This window comes from Anomaloglossus baeobatrachus, chromosome 7, assembly GCF_048569485.1.
Source record: "Anomaloglossus baeobatrachus isolate aAnoBae1 chromosome 7, aAnoBae1.hap1, whole genome shotgun sequence".
In the NCBI taxonomy this organism is placed as follows: domain Eukaryota; kingdom Metazoa; phylum Chordata; class Amphibia; order Anura; family Aromobatidae; genus Anomaloglossus; species Anomaloglossus baeobatrachus.
The window spans coordinates 151,081,153-151,097,434 of NC_134359.1; the positions used below are offsets into that span (position 1 = coordinate 151,081,153).

At 46.1% G+C, this 16,282-nt stretch overlaps 1 protein-coding gene across 2 annotated transcripts in view; it reads left to right on the forward strand.

Moving 5' to 3' along the window:
* Positions 1-4,404: 4,404 nt before the first annotated feature.
* The window catches only part of LOC142246022 (uncharacterized), a 349,157-nt gene continuing 337,279 nt past the window's right edge, over positions 4,405-16,282 (forward strand). For both annotated transcript variants that reach the window (XR_012724849.1, XM_075319032.1), the window contains exon 1: positions 4,405-5,033. The gene's annotated coding sequence lies outside the window, so the exon portion shown is untranslated. The remainder of the gene's footprint in view (positions 5,034-16,282) is intronic.

Here is a 16,282-nt window from a genome sequence, read left to right on the forward strand (position 1 = left end):
GATGTGCTCCCTTTTTTACGGACACGAACAACTGGAACAAAGGTAGATGATGGCCAAAAAAGGAAAATGCTTGAATGGATCTCAAGTGGTCCAACAAGTGCCCTCTCCGCCACTTCAACTACCGCATCCAAAAAACACCAGTCCTCTGAGTTGTCAGCCCAATCACACTTGCATTCTCACAGCTCAGAAATCTCCATCCGCCCTGCACAGTATGGTGGAACTGAGATGGCTGAGTCTGCAGAGCTGTTCAGTCACACTATAGCCTGAAAATCAGAGGTCTGCTCCCAAGCTACAGTGAGTACAGACCAGGAAATGGTCTGCAGTGATGCCCAGAATTTTTGTGACACAGATTCAGGCCGTGATGACCAAGTTTCTGAGCATAATGTTGACCCTTATTCACAAACTGAAACACCTGTGGTAATAGACAATGAGGACCATACTGATGACGATGAGACGCAGATACCAGATTGGGATGACAACTTAAATATTCGGTCAGGGCAAGAAGAGGCTCGGTCTGAGGGTGGGGGGAGTGCAAACACAACAATTGATGAGGAAGTTCTAGATCCCACCTACTGTCAACCCACAGTCAGGCCCTCGAGGAGGTCAACAGAGGGGGTGGAGGAGGATGCAACTGATGACGAAGTTACCTTGCGCCTTCCTGGACAGAGTCGGAGCACTGGTAGCACGTCTACAACTGCATCCTCAGCCACCACTGTGCCTCTGAGCACTAGTCGGGGGGGCTCAGCAGGTCGCATGCCCTCTAAGCCTTGCCTAGCCTGGTCCTTTTTTGACATAGCAAAAGATCGCCCAAATTATGTGATCTGTAAAATTTGTCATGATTCTGTTAGTAGAGGGCAAAACCTCAGCAGTTTGACAACTTCTTCCATGAATCATCACATGAATAAATATCATATGTCCCGGTGGGAAGCTCACCGTGCTGCAATGCGGCCTAGCGGAGCGAACCATCCATAGCCTGCCCCTTCCAGTGCATCCGCGCGCTCTTCATCTTCCAGGACTGTTGGGACAGCTGTCACACCTGGTTTTCCATGCACAACTTCCACCACTGTAACTGCAACAGGCAGTTTGCTTGGTAGGTCGTCAGTTGGTTTGGAAGGGGAAACAAGTATGTGTGCACAGCTCTCTCAGACATCGAAAGCACCAACGTTGGATGAAGGCGACATCATGTCTACGCCTGCACTTTCCTCACAAAGCTGCATTTTTCCAGGGACACCCTACTCAACACCGTCTACACACAGCAGCCAGATCTCTGTCCCTCAGATGTGGACAAATAAAAGGCCATTTCCTGTGACCCATGACAAAGCTAAGAGGTTGACTTTATCCCTCTGTAAGCTCTTGGCTACCGAAATGCTGCCTTTCCGCCTGGTGGACACACAGGATTTTAGAGACCTTATGTCTGTCACTGTGCCCCAGTTCCAGATGCCCAGTCGCCACTACTTCTCTAAGAAAGGTGTGCCCGCGCTACACCAGCATGTCGCACACAACATCACTGCTTCCTTGAGAAACTCTGTGTGTCAACGGGTGCATTTCACCACCGATACTTGGACCAGTAAGCATGGACAGGGATGTTACATGTCGCTGACTGGGCACTGGGTAGCTATGGTGATAGATGGTGAAGGGTCTGCTGTACAAGTCTTGCCGTCCCCACGACTTGTGTGTCAATCCTCTGTCTGTCCAAGTTCCGCCACTGCTTCTGCCTCCTCCACCTCATCTGGGTCCTCCACCTCCGCCCCAAGCCTGCCTGGTCAGGCCACCAGCGTTCTCACTGCGCAGAAGGAATCACGCACCCCTCATTACTATGCTGGCAGCAGAGCGCAACGGCATCAGGCGGTCTTTAGCTTGACATGTCTTGGAAATATGAGTCACACAGCGGCTGAGTTGTGGGCAGCTCTGCAGACTGAGTTTAATAAATGGTTGTCTCCACTCAACCTGCAGCCTGGTAAGGCTGTGTGCGACAATGCTGCAAACCTGGGTGCGGCCCTTCGCCTGGGCAAGGTGACACACGTGCCTTGTATGGCTCACGTGTTGAACCTTGTTGTCCAGCAATTTTTAACACACTATCCCGGCCTAGATGGCCTTCTGACCAGGGAAGATCACCCTGATGGAGTGGTCTCAGATCAACGACCTATGCACCCTTCTGCACAGTTTCGACATGGCACCGAATATGTTTAGCGCTGACAATGCCATTATTAGCATGACAATTCCAGTCATTTACATGCTGGAGCACACGCTAAACACTATTCGGAGTCAGGGGGTGGGACAACAGGAAGGGGAGGAACTACAGGAGGATTCATATGCGCAAGACACAACAACATCACCAAGGTCCAGACGTTCATCACCAACGCGGCAGGCATGGGACCATGGGGGACAGGGATCAACAAGGGCGCATGGTAGCAGGCGAAATGTTGAGGAAGGTGCAGGAGAACATGAAGAAATGGAGGACGAACTGTCCATGGACATGGAAGACTCATCGGATGAGGGAGACCTTGGTCACATTTCAGTTGAAAGAGGTTGGGGGGAGATGTCAGAGGAAGAAAGAACGGTTAGCACCTCTATGCCACAAACACAGCGTGGACTTGGTCCGCATGGCTGCGCAAGACACATGAGTGCCTTCTTGCTGCACTACCTCCAACATGACCCTCGTATTGTCAAAATTAGAAGTGATGATGACTACTAGCTTGCCACACTATTAGAACCCCGGTACAAGTCCAAATTTTGTGACATAATTTTAGCCATAGAAAGGGACGCACGTATGCAGGAGTATCAGCAGAAGCTGTTACTCGATCTTAGCTCGGCTTTTCCACCAAACAACTGTGCAGGTGCAGGGAGTGAATCTCCCAGTTGTAAATTGACAAACATGGGACGGTCTCGTCATCTTCAACAGTCTACCCGTACCAGTAGCACCGTATCTGGTGCTGGTAACAGCAATTTTATGGAATCTTTTCATAATTTTTTTAGACCCTCCTTTGCAAGGCCACCAGAGACAACAAGTCTGACACATAGTCAATGGCTGGAGAGGATGATACAGGAGTATCTCCAAATGAACATCGATGCTATGACTTTGCAATTGGAGCCTTACTCATTTTGGGCTTCAAATCTTGAAAAATGGTCAGAGCTCTCAACTTACGCCTTGGAGATTTTGTCGTGTCCAGCTGCCAGCGTTGTCTCTGAACGTGTCTTCAGTGGTGCTGGGTGTGTGCTGACAGATAAGCGCACGCGTCTGTCCAGTGACAATGTGGACAGACTAACGTTCATCAAAATGAACAAGTCATGGATCCACAAGGAATTTACTACCCCTGTGTCATCCTGGGGAGAGTAAATGCTTGTGGATTTGAAATGTGCTTGATGCAAATCAAAACATCCTGTTTGCAACTGGGGCACAAGTGCTGCCACTGATGGGGTGTCTGTGTGGCCCAATTTTTGGAAAAAAGGGAGACTCCGCTTGGAGTAACCCTTGTGGTGTTTTACATGATTTTAGAAGGGCGTGCCATGCCTATATCTGTGTCTCCTCCTCTTTTTCCTTGTCCAGCTCTTTTGTTTTCGCATGAGTATATGTCCTTGTCACTTTCCCATGTGTTTGTGTTGTGTTGTGAGTTGTTTGTCACCTTTTGGACACCTTTTGAGGGTGTTTTTTAGGTGTTTTTATGTGTTTGTAATTGCCTGCCATTGTTTCCTATGCGGTTCGAGTTCGGTTCGTCGAACGTTCGCCGAACTGAACTCGAACGAGACCTCCATTCGACGAACCGAACTCGAGCCGAACCACGGCCGGTTCGCTCATCTCTACTGGTGAGGTGGGCCAGGATTTGGAGAGATATCTCCAGCAGTGAGGAGAAGCAGTGAGAGTGTTAGTAGGTGAGATCAGGAGAGGCCATGAGGTGGTTGTGTGTGTCTGGGGACACGGTGTAAAGTGTAGGAACAGTTCTGAGGAGAGGGTGAGATGGGTGGAGAGATTGGAGTGAGAGATGAATAGTTCATTACAGGGTGTAGGGATCAGACGGGGCAGTAGAAAGTGAATCATTATAGGGGTTAAACTGAAGAGAAACACAAACATTGTTTAATCAGTGTATATGTATCAAGTTACTGTCTGGTCAGAGTTAGCACTTAAAAAGTCACTAACTGTAGACTGTGAGCCCTGGCAGGCAGGGTCCTCTCTCCCCTGTACCTGTCTGTGCCTGGTATTGTTCATGATCATTTTACTTATTTTTATTCTATATACTTCTTTTTACATGTAAAGCGCCATGGAATAAAGGGTGCAATAATAATAATAAACTATTAAACTGCACTAATGAGTATGTCCAGAAGGTGGCTCCACCATGTCATGTCTTATCTCCCAGCACAGCCCTGACATTTTGTAATTTTCATACTGTGCCTTGCTTACTAGATGCAGCTTTCCAGCCAAATGAAATCAGTCAGCCGTATAAAACTTGGCAAGGAAGCCCAGCAGAAGCATTGTGTGTTCTGGAGGTAACCTAGTAAGCATTAGTGTTGTTTGCTCGCCATGCCAAACAGGATTTCTGTGCAAACAAGAAGAAATGCACAGGTGCAGAAACAGGAAGAAGTCTTGTAGATAACAAAACACCTGGCTCCTTTGGTCCAGCTGTGGTGCTCCCTAGGTCCAGTTGTGGCGCTTCCTAGGTCCAGCTGTGGTGCTCCCTAGGTCCAGCTGTGGTGCTCCCTAGGTCCAGCTGTGGCGCTCCCTAGGTCCAGTTGTGGCGCTTCCTAGGTCCAGCTGTGGTGCTCCCTAGGTCCAGCTGTGGCGCTCCCTAGGTCCAGCTGTGGTGCTCCCTAGGTCCAGCTGTGGTGCTCCCGCTCTCCTCTTCCAGGATAACTGGATTTGTGCAGCTTTACGGAGTTACTGAACCACAAGTATTTTTCCTCTTTTCAGTTTCTCCTTCAGAGTTGGAGCTTGTTTGTAGTTTTGATCGATATTAAATTTACTAAATCTACATTGATCCTGAAACATTAAGTTCCTTGGCTTCAACTTGGCGTGGAGACAACCTGCTTATTTTCTTAAGGTAATATCTCATCTTTGTAAAACTGGAAATAATTGTGTTTTTTTTTTGTTTATTTTTGCTGTGTATAAATAACCTGCAGTTATATTATTCACTATGTCTGAAAAAGGGTAAACTAGGATGTTCGTGACTACACCATTCTCTATTGCTTGTATTCCTACCTGATATATGACATTTACACACTTGTTATATACACAACAAGGAGCTGTATAGGCAGTGTCTATGCTGTCTGTATACAGTACAGTGTCAGAGGCAGGCGAGCAGGCCCAATCATGCTCACTGGAAGTGCACGAGATGTCTATAAATAGCAAGTCCCACTGCCCTGTTTTTTTGTATCTGTGCTCACTCCAATGAATTCCATCAGAACTCATTGCTGGGTCCCTGAAAATCTGTGTTTTTTTTACAATGTGTGGAAAATGTTTGTTAACATTCCTTATAAAATTGCCAATATTTTAGCATTGCAGGCACTTTTTCAAACTGAACTTGACAAAAAACCCTGCTAAGCTGAAATGCTACCTTGTTATATAATTACTGTTGTCTTTTACTTCTCCCTAATGTGGCTAATTTTAGATTTTACACTTTTGGGGTTTTTTTCAGTTGCCCCTTTTGCGCCCACTCATGTACAGCAGATATTGGAAAGGGGTTGAATTTACACTTGTAGTTGACTACACTTTTTCACAATACCTGCTGCTCAGGCATATGTTCAAATGTAACTTATGGAGACATAGGGAGTCTATGACACTTTCAGCACACATACTGTATCAGACTCATTTTCTGGCACATACTTTAAATGTACACTGGAAACAAAGTGTAAAAGGTTTCTAAACGCATTGACCAGTCAGAAATATTGATAATCTATTCTTCAGATAGGTGATCAATTTCATGTCCAAGACCTGATACCACCGCCGATCATCTGTGATGATCGCCGATCAGCAGCTAGATGTAAACACATTGAACAGCTGTAATGCGTAGCACCATTCAATGTTTAGTGGCCACTGCTGGGTGCTGCAGAACAGTTCTTATTTTTTTTTAAGTCAGTATGTATCTATGTACATATTATACATATTGCCCAGTCAGACTATGTTAATGGGCTATCAGTATGGTAAGTCATCAATATCTGATCGTTGTAAGTTCGACAGAGGTATACCAAACAGCTGTAGTACTGTAAGGTGTGCTGGCAGCCATATGTAAACACATAGCTCCATTCAATGTGTATTGGTCACTGCCAAATAATACAGAACAGCTTCCTGTTTTAATAGAGGCTGAGCTGCGGTATGTCCGCGTCTACTACTGGGCAGTGCAGCTCTATTCTATGTGCTTACATCCAGCAGGAGGTTGTAACAGCTAATCAGTGGAGGTGCTGGGTGTCAGACTCCCACCAATAGAATATGAAGACAAGGGGCGTACATAGACATCATGGAGCCCCATAGCAAAAGACTGAATGCCCCCCCCTTTCCCCCCAATTATAAAAAAAAAACCAAAACAAAAAAACCCAAATATTAACATAATAATCAACATATATGTTACTGGGGGCGGTTTACAGTCATAGAAATAACACATACTACTATATAGTGTTACTGAACAACACCCACCATACCAAGGCCAATAATTCATTGCAGAATAATGCCACCACTCCATGACCAAATATCACCACATAGAGTGTGAATGTAATCACCGTCCTGTTACTGATCAAAGTCCACTGCACCAAGATCAGGGGGTTCACACTTCAAATCTCCCCCAAAAATCTGCAATATGTGAACTTGGCCTAAAGTAGTGATGTTTTTCTTCGTGCCCCTTACCACACACAATATAAATTTTCACATCTCTCTCCCCCATATAATGGTAACAATTTTGACCCTCTTTAAAGCCTTAGGAACTATAGTAAAATGCCTCAAAGTACAGGGATAATACCACAGTGATGTCACACTACAGGGATAATACACACAGTGATGTCACAGCGCAGGGGTAACACACACAGTGATCTCACAGTACAAAGATAATGCACACAGTGATGTCACCGTACAAAGAGAATGCACACAGTGATATCACACTACAGGCGTAACACACACAGTGATCTCACAGTACAAAGATAATGCACACAGTGATGTCACCGTACAAAGATAATGCACACAGTGATGTCAAAGTACAGGGGTAACACACACAGTGATGTCACAGCACAGAGGCAACAAACACAGTGGTGGCACAACACAGGGATAATAAACACAGTAATGTCACTATACAGGGATAATACACACAGTGATGGCACAGTACAGAGGTAACACGCACAGTGATTGCACAGCACATGGGCAACGCACACAGTGATGACACAGGGGCAACACACACAGTGATGGCACAGGGGCAACACGCACAGTGATGGCACGGCACAGGGGCAAAACAGAACAGTGATAGCACACTACAGGGGCAACACAGAACAGTGATGGCACACTACAAGGGCAACACAGAACAGGGATTGCACACTACAGGGGCAACACAGAACAAGTGATGGCAGGCTACTTGGGCAACACCATACGGTGATGGCACACTACAGGGACAACACAGAACGGTGATGGCACGCTACAGGGGCAACTCAGAACGGCAATGGCACGCTAAAGGGGAAACACAGAACGTTGATGGCATGCTACAGGGGCAGCGCAGAACGGTAATGGCACACTACAGCGGCAACACAGAATGGTGATGGCACGCTACAGGGGCAACAGAGAACGGTGATGGCATGCTACAGGGACAACACAGAACAGTGATGGCACAGCACAGAGATATCGCACAGTGATGGCACAGTACAGGGATAATGCACACAGTGATCTCCGTGTACAGGGCAAACAAACAGTGATGGCACAGCACAGGGATAATACACACAGTGATGTCAATGTACAGGGGCAACCAACACAGTAATGACACAGCACAGGGATAATACACACAGTGATCTCACTGTACAGGGGCAACAAACAGTGATAGCACCGCATAGGGATAATACACACAGTGAAGTCACTGTACAAGGATAATACACAGTGATGCCACTGTACAGGGATAATGCACAGTGATGTCACAGTACAGAGATAATACACAGTGATGGCACAGCACAGGGGCAACACGCACAGTGATGGCACAGCACAGGGGCAACACGCACAGTGAGGGCACAGCACAGGGGTAACATGCACAGTGAGGGCACAGCACAGGGGCAACACTCACAGTGATGGCACAGCACAGGGGTAACACGTACAGTGATGGCACAGCACAGGGGCAACATGCACAGGGGCAACACGCACAGGGATGACACAGCACATAGGCAACACACACAGTGATGGCACAGCACAGGGGCAACATGCACAGTGATAGCACAGCATAGGGGCAACACACAGTGATGGCACAGAACAGGGGCAACACACACAGTGATGGCACAGCACAGGGGCAACAAACACAGTGAGGGCACAGCCCAGGGCAGTTTTTGTTGTGTTACAGGCAGACATCTGTGCATTATACTCACCTGCTCCTGTGCTGTGATAGATCATTACTGTATCCGGCCTCCCTGCTGCACTTCCTGTGAGTCCTCCTTGCTGCTCCTCCTGTCTTCTGTTTTTTCTTTAAATTCCTTCTGTTCTCCGCTTCTCACTGTTTTTTTCTGCTCTGTTTGCTTTTTTCTCTTTTCTGTGGTCTCTACTCCTCCTTCACTCCTGCACTGTTTTCCTTTTTATCTTTTCATTTTTCCTACGCTGTACAGAACAAGCTAAGCACCCTCTCATGATTGGCTGTTCTCATCCTTGCATCTCTCACAGCTCTCTGACTGGAAGGAGATGCTGCCTGGCCACTCCCTTCTCTTCAGCACAGGGTGGACACAGTGTGCAGTGTGGGCCAGTCTGCATCTCTGCGTTGGCCAACTTGCAACTATACAAACAGTGTCGGCACCCAGCGGCCTTAATCAGCTGCTTGGTGATGGCCCAGGGGCATGGTGCATGAAATTGAAAACACACACTGCTGGCAGCCGCCACGGGCCCATCCAGCTCTCGGGCCCTATTGCACTGGCGTGGTCTGCCTCTATTGATGGTATGCCACTGTTGAAGATCTACCTTGACGATGTATACCCTGCGAAGACAAACCCTTTCATTTATACAAACATATACGAGGGGCTGCTGATAAGTCTTTGGCTTTGTGATCTTATCTTGTTTCTATGTTAACGAATGTTACATCACAAGAAAGCCTTATGGGTCTAATTTATGTTTTCAAAATGTTGTATTTGTTGCTTATGGCAACAGTGTTCCACGTACGCGGGAAAACAAAATGGCGGAGTCTAATGTGATATTCACAGCATCTAAGAGCAAATGAGTGATAAAATTCTTGTTTCTGCAAGGAAAGTCCGGGAAGGATATTCATGGTAATATGTCACAGACATTGGGGGATCAATGCCCTTCATTTTTAACAGTTAAGAACTGGGTTGCTAAATTTAACCTTTTCTCCCCGGGCGTTTTTGCGTTTTTCTGAATTGTTTTTTTTCCTCTTTCTTCTTAGAACCATAACTTTTTTTATTTTTCTGTTAATCTTCCCATATGAGGGCTTGTTTTTTACAGAGAACAATAGGATGAGGGTTTTCAAGCCGCGCCAATGACAACCAACATTAAACTGTTAGCTCAATGTTGTCTTTTATTCCAATTACAGGTCTACGCGTTTCGGAAGGTACCCCTTCCTTCTTCAGGACCAGATGGCAAGAAAACATAAAATCTGCTGTCCAGGGTGACCTTACAGCACTATATACCCCACTGATGACGTCATGATCCACCCACTTTTGAAAAAAATCGGCGGGAATCAGTACATTTGAAAATTACAATGACGTAGTATCTTAGTTATCTTTAATTTCATGAATAAAGTATTTACAATCATTAATTCCCTTATCAGAAAAAACAGCAGCAGTATCAAAAATAAAAAACTTTTATAAAAATAAAAATTGTGCGTGTAAAAAAAAAAAAAAAAAAAAGTCTTTACACGCACAATTTTTATTTTTATAAAAGTTTTTTATTTTTGATACTGCTGCTGTTTTTTCTGATAAGGGAATTAATGATTGTAAATACTTTATTCATGAAATTGAAGATAACTAAGATACTACGTCATTGTGATTTTCAAATGTACTGATTCCCGCCGATTTTTTTCAAAAGTGGGTGGATCATGACGTCATCAGTGGGGTATATAGTGCTGTAAGGTCACCCTGGACAGCAGATTTTATGTTTTCTTGCCATCTGGTCCTGAAGAAGGAAGGGGTGCCTTCCGAAACGCGCAGACCTGTAATTGGAATAAAAGACAACATTGATCTAACAGTTTAATGTTGGTTGTCATTGGCGCGGCTTGAAAACCCTCATCCTATTGTTCTCTGTTATCTGCCAAACCGAGGGACCGCTGCTGTGACTCTGGATTATCTACACACATGCTGATATAGGAGTTGTGACTTTCACAACCCCTATAGGTGAGTAATATCTCCCCTTTCATTCCTCCCAATGTTATTTGGGTAAGACCCTATTGCGCTTCTTTCCTCCACAGTTTTTTTTATCTTGCAGGGCTTGTTTTTTGCAAGACGAGTGTACTTTTAAATGAAACCATAAGTTTTACCATATAGTATACTGGAAAACAGCAAAAAAATTCAAGTATGGAAAAACTGCAAAAGGTGTGATTGCACAATAGTTTTTGGGATATTTTATTCATCATGTTCACTATATGGTAAAGCTGATGTGTTGCTATGATGCCTGAGCTTGGTGTGAGTTTGTAGACACCAAACATGTATAGGTTTACTTGTATCTAAAGGGTTAAAAAAAAATCACAAATTTGTCCAAAAAAGTGGTGAACGTTTTGCACCATTTTCCAAAACCCGTAGCATTTTCATGGATTCTATGCCTCATTCATGGCTTATTTTTTGCGTCTTGAGCTGATGTTTTTAACTGTACCATTTTGCGTAGATGCTACGTTTTGATCGCCTGTTATTACATTTTGCTCAAAATTTGCGGCGACAAAAAAACGTAATTTTGGCATTTGGATTTTTTTTTGCCATTAGGCTGTTTTCCGATCAGATTAATTGATTTTATATTTTGATAGATCTGGCATTCCTGAACGCGGCGATACCAAATGTGTATATTTTTTATTTTTTGTAACCCTTTAACCCTTTAATTTTCAAGGGGGCGAATGGGAGGTGATTTGAACTTTTAGTTTTTTTTTAATTTTAAAACTTTTTATTTATTTTTTTATTTTACTAGGTCCCTTAGGGGACTATAACGATCAGCAATCTGATCGCTCTTCCATTTCTGAAGATCAGAGCTACATAGCTGAGATCTGGAGAAAAGTGTCTTTACTCTCACTGCCATCACTCTGCTGGCATTGAGAGAAAGTAACTCATGATGGCTACAGGCATCATCACATGACCCTGTGCTACCATGACAACCACTGGAAGTCACGTGATCATATCACGTGACTTCCAATGGGGGTGGGTTAGTTATCGTTATGGCTGCACGCATATACATCTCGCTGCCAGATTTTAGCAGCGAGATGTAAGGGGTTAATAGCCGCGTGTGGAACGCGATTCCACTAGCGACTAGCAGGCACACATGTCAGCTGTTAAAATCAACTGATATATGTGCGGATCATCGCGGACTGCCCACGGAAGCCCACGGGGATTAACCTCACACGATCCATGACGTACCCTGTATGTCATGGGTCGTAAAGGGGTTAAAATGGGCCACTTCAACACCAATGATGTATAACGTCCTAGACGAACGTGAGTAGCTGTTGTTCCAGAGAACGTCGATGCTGTGCACAACCTCATATTGGAAAAATGACAAATTTCAGCTGAAGTGGTAGCTAGAGTTGTGCGATGTTCGAGTCGAACGGTTCGCCAATTTCAAGTTTGAGTGATTTTGGGCGGTGTTCGAGTCGTTCCACGAACTCGAATGATTTGCTTCAAGTTCGGCAGTTCGAGTTACATTCGGTAACGGTTCGATAACCAAAAAGCATAGCTAGTTACTAGCTGGCTTTTCACTGTAAGTCTATGTGCGCACGTTGCGCAATTCCATGCAGTTACGCTGCGATCTGCACCGCAGCGTAACTGCATGCATCCTGCGTCCCCAGCATAATCTATGAAGATTATGCAGGAGCCGTGCGCACGTGGCATTTTAGAGCGCAGCGCTTTGGCTGCTGCCTGAAGCGCGCGTTCTAAGAAGTGACATGTCACTTCTTTCCTGCGCTCTGCCTGCAGCTCCTGCTCTGTCTATGGGAGGGGCTGCAGTCAGAGCGCGTGGAATCAGCTTTTTTTTTTCACTACGGACTCTTTCTGCAGCGATTTGAAGCGCACGTGTGCTGTTCAAATCGCTGCAGAAATTTCTGCAGGGCCAGTACGCAACGTGTGCACATAGCCTAATACTGTGAGTCACTGTGAATCATGATATTATCAAAATTCAGCGTATAGTGTGCAAGGGGGGACAGGGTTTAGATCAGTGCTGCTGCTGAGTCCTGAAAGAATGGCGATCGCCATTTTTTTTTCTTCCTAACCGCGCGTACAGTGGGGTGGGCCAGGCTATCAGCCAATCACAGACATACACACAAAGCAAAGTGGATTTTTGACAGACAAGCAAGGGCATGTGTCATAGGCTGTGCATTTCACATGTCCTTGTCCTATAAGACCCGGTGTTACGGGGGGCTGTCTGATAATAACCGAAAGGAGTATCAGACAGTCAGGGTCCACCGTGCAAAGACTTTGCTGCAGACTATGGCAGAGTGCAATACCTCTGTTAACTCACAGAAGGATATAATAAGAAAATAAAGCAATTCCTCCCTTACTTGGAGGGTGTGTGGAATGATCTCTGTTAATAATCACAGAGACAAAGGCAATGTGTGCGAAATGGCACCTACCTAGGTCCGCTCTTCTAGTGGTGCAAAAGAGACGAACAGCAGCGTAAGCCGCACAAAGCTCCTACCTGCGTTCGCTCCACTAGTGTGCGAGGACACGAACCACTAGATATGGCACCTGCCTAGGTCCGCTCTTCTAGTGGTGCAAAAGAGACGAACAGCAGCGTAAGCCGCACAAAGCTCCTACCTCTGTTCGCTCCCCTAGTGTGCGAGGATACGAACAACTGCCAGACGCAGTATAAGGAACGTTACCCTAGCGGCAACGTCCACCTACGAGTAGAATCACAAGGCCCAGCCAGACCATGTGCCTCAGGCACCTGCCTATGTCCGCTCCCCTAAGAGGTAAGGATACGGACAGCAGCCGAAGCTGTAAGGTATAAGAACGCTACCCTGCCGGTAGCGCTCACCTAGCATAGACAGAGGAATGCCTAGAGGAACGCGCACAGAGCGTCTACTCATATGCATGAACCAAGAGGACTGAGCACCATGCGGCGTGTGTCAGGGTCTTATATAGACTCTGTGCCTCATCCAAGATGGAGGACACCAGAGCCAATCCGCTGCCAGAACGACAGGAGTGACGTCATGCTGGCCTATCACCGAGCAAGACGTCACAAGCACATGACCAGCGACCAATCGGCATAGAAGGTGTCAGAGACATGTGACCTCGTGTCAGCGATGATGTCACCCGCACATGTGCAATGGCTCCAAGATTGGACTTAGTCTCCGGCGCTCGCACATGTGCAGTAGCAAGAAATCTGGACTTAGTCTCCAGCGCTCGCACATGTGCAGTAGCAAGAAATCTGGACTTAGTCTCCAGCGCTCGCACATGTGCAGTAGCAAGAAATCTGGACATAGTCTCCAGTGCTTGCAGCAACCGTAACACCCGGCCATTTTCTTCGTCGCCACCATTATGTCTCTGCTGCGGGTGTGTGACAGTCACTGCTGCTGCTGTTTGCGCTATAGACATACAGTACAATCTACAGATCGCTTTAGGGATTAGGGACTACTTGAAATTTCAGCCCTTTTCAAGGCAGCATTACAGCCGTTCATAGCCATTGTTGCTAGTCAGGTCTATGCCAAAGCTGTTTAGGGGTTATTATAACAGCGTCTGGCTACATCAGCTCAGGCAATTCCTTGGGGCATTGTTTCATTGGCGGGGAGAGAAAGTGAGGCTTCCTTTGCTGACAAGCTAGCTACAGCACCTGTGCATTCTACACACCTGTCCATTTTTGCTATGCAATTTTAATTGCAAACAGTGCTCACACTTTTAGGGGCATAGTAAAATTGTCTGGGATAACTTAGTGTTCCTCTGCTGCCAAGCAAGGTACACCACCTCAGCATTCTACACACCTGGCCCTTTTTGCTACGCAATTTTAATCGCAAACAGTGCTGACACTTTGTGGCATACTAAAATTGTCTGGTATACTAACTTAGGGTTCCTCTGCTGCCAAGCAAGGTACACCAACTGTGCATTCTGCACACCTGTCCATTTTTGCTACGCAATTTTAATTGCAAACATTGCTGATGCTTTTAGAGGCATAGTAAAATTGTCTGGGATATTAACTTAGTGTTCCTCTGCTGCCAAGCAAGGTACACCACCTCTGCATTCTACACACACCTGTCCATTTTATCTACGCAATTTTAATTGCAAACAGTGCTGACACTTTTAGGGGCATAGTAAAATTGTCTGGGATCGTCAGTGTTGGTTCTTCAGCTGTCAATAAAGCTAGACTACCTCTGCAATCTACACCACCTCTCTATTTTTGCTACGACATTTTAAGTGTCCAATTTGGTCACAAACAAAATGAGTGGTAAAAGGACAGATGCTGGTGGAAAGGGGAACAGGCGTGTTGGAAAGGGAAAAAAAGTTTGTGTCCGTGGGGTAGGTGGTAAAGCTACCGTAACATCTGCTGAAGAAAGGCCATCTTCCAGCAAAAGTAAGATGTCTACTACTTTCCGTGGACAATCTGATGTGATCCCTTTTTTTATGGAACCGAACAACTCTACCAAAGGTAGATGATGCACAAAAAAAGAACATGCTTGAATGGATCTCAAGTGCTCCAACAAGTGGCCGCTCCTCCACCTCAACTCAACAAATCCAGTCCTCTGAGTTGTCACCCCAATCTCACTTGCTTTCTACCAGCTCTCAAGTCTCCACCCACCCTGCAGAGTATGGTGTAAGAGAGATGGGTGAGTCTGCAGAGCTGTTCACTCACACTATAGCCTGGGAATCACAGGTCTGCTCTAAAGCTACAGTGAGTACAGACCAGGAAATGCTCTGCATTGATGCCCAGAAGCTTTGTGAGTCAGATTCAGGCCCTGATGACCAAGTTTCTGAGCATAATTTAGACCCTCATTCCCAAACTGTAACTCCTCTTGGGGGAGACAATGAGGAACATGCTAATGATGATGAGACTCAGATACCTGATTGGAATGACAACTTAACTATTCAGTCAGGGCAGGAAGAGGTTATGTCTGAGGACGAGGGGAGTGCAAACACACAGGTTGATGATGAGGTTGTAGATCCCACTTACTGTCAACCCACAGTCAGGCACTCAAGGAGGTCAGCAGAGGCGGTGGAGGAGGATGCGACTGACGACGAGGTAAGCGTGTGCCTTCCTGGACAGAGACTGAGTACTGGAAGCACGTCAACAACTGCATCCTCAGCCACAACTCTGCCCCTGAGCACAAGTCGTGGTGGCTCTGCAGGTCACATGGGCTCTAACACTTGCCTAGCCTGGTCCTTTTTTGACATCGCAAAGGATCTCCCAACTCCTGTCATCTGTAAGATTTGTCACCAATCTGTAAGTAGAGGCCAAAAACTCACTATTTTGACTACTTCGTCCATGAACCATCACATGAATAACAAGCATAAGTCCCAGTGGGAAGCTCACTGTGCTACAATGCGGCCTAGCGGAGCGGGCCGACCACCATCTGACCCTTCAAGTGCATCCGCGCGCTGTTCATCCTCTATGACTGTGGAGACAGCTGTCTCACATGCTTTGCGACGCAGACCTTTCACCTCTTTAACTGCAACAGGCAGTGTGATTCGCAGGTCGTCAGTAGTTTTGGAAGGGGAAACAGGTGCTGGTGTAGAGCTCTCTCAGACATTGAGAGCACCAACTTTGGATGAAGGCAACATGTCTCCGCCTGCACTTTCCTCACAGACCAGCAGTTTTCCAGGGACACCCTACTCAACGCCATCTCCGCACAGCAGCCAGATCTTAGTACCTCAGATGTGGACAAGTAAAAGACCATTTCCTCCTAGCCATGACAAAGCTAAAGCCAGCTTTACACCTTACAATTAGGTGTGCAATCTCGTATGCGATGTGACACGCCCAGGTCGCATATGCGATGGA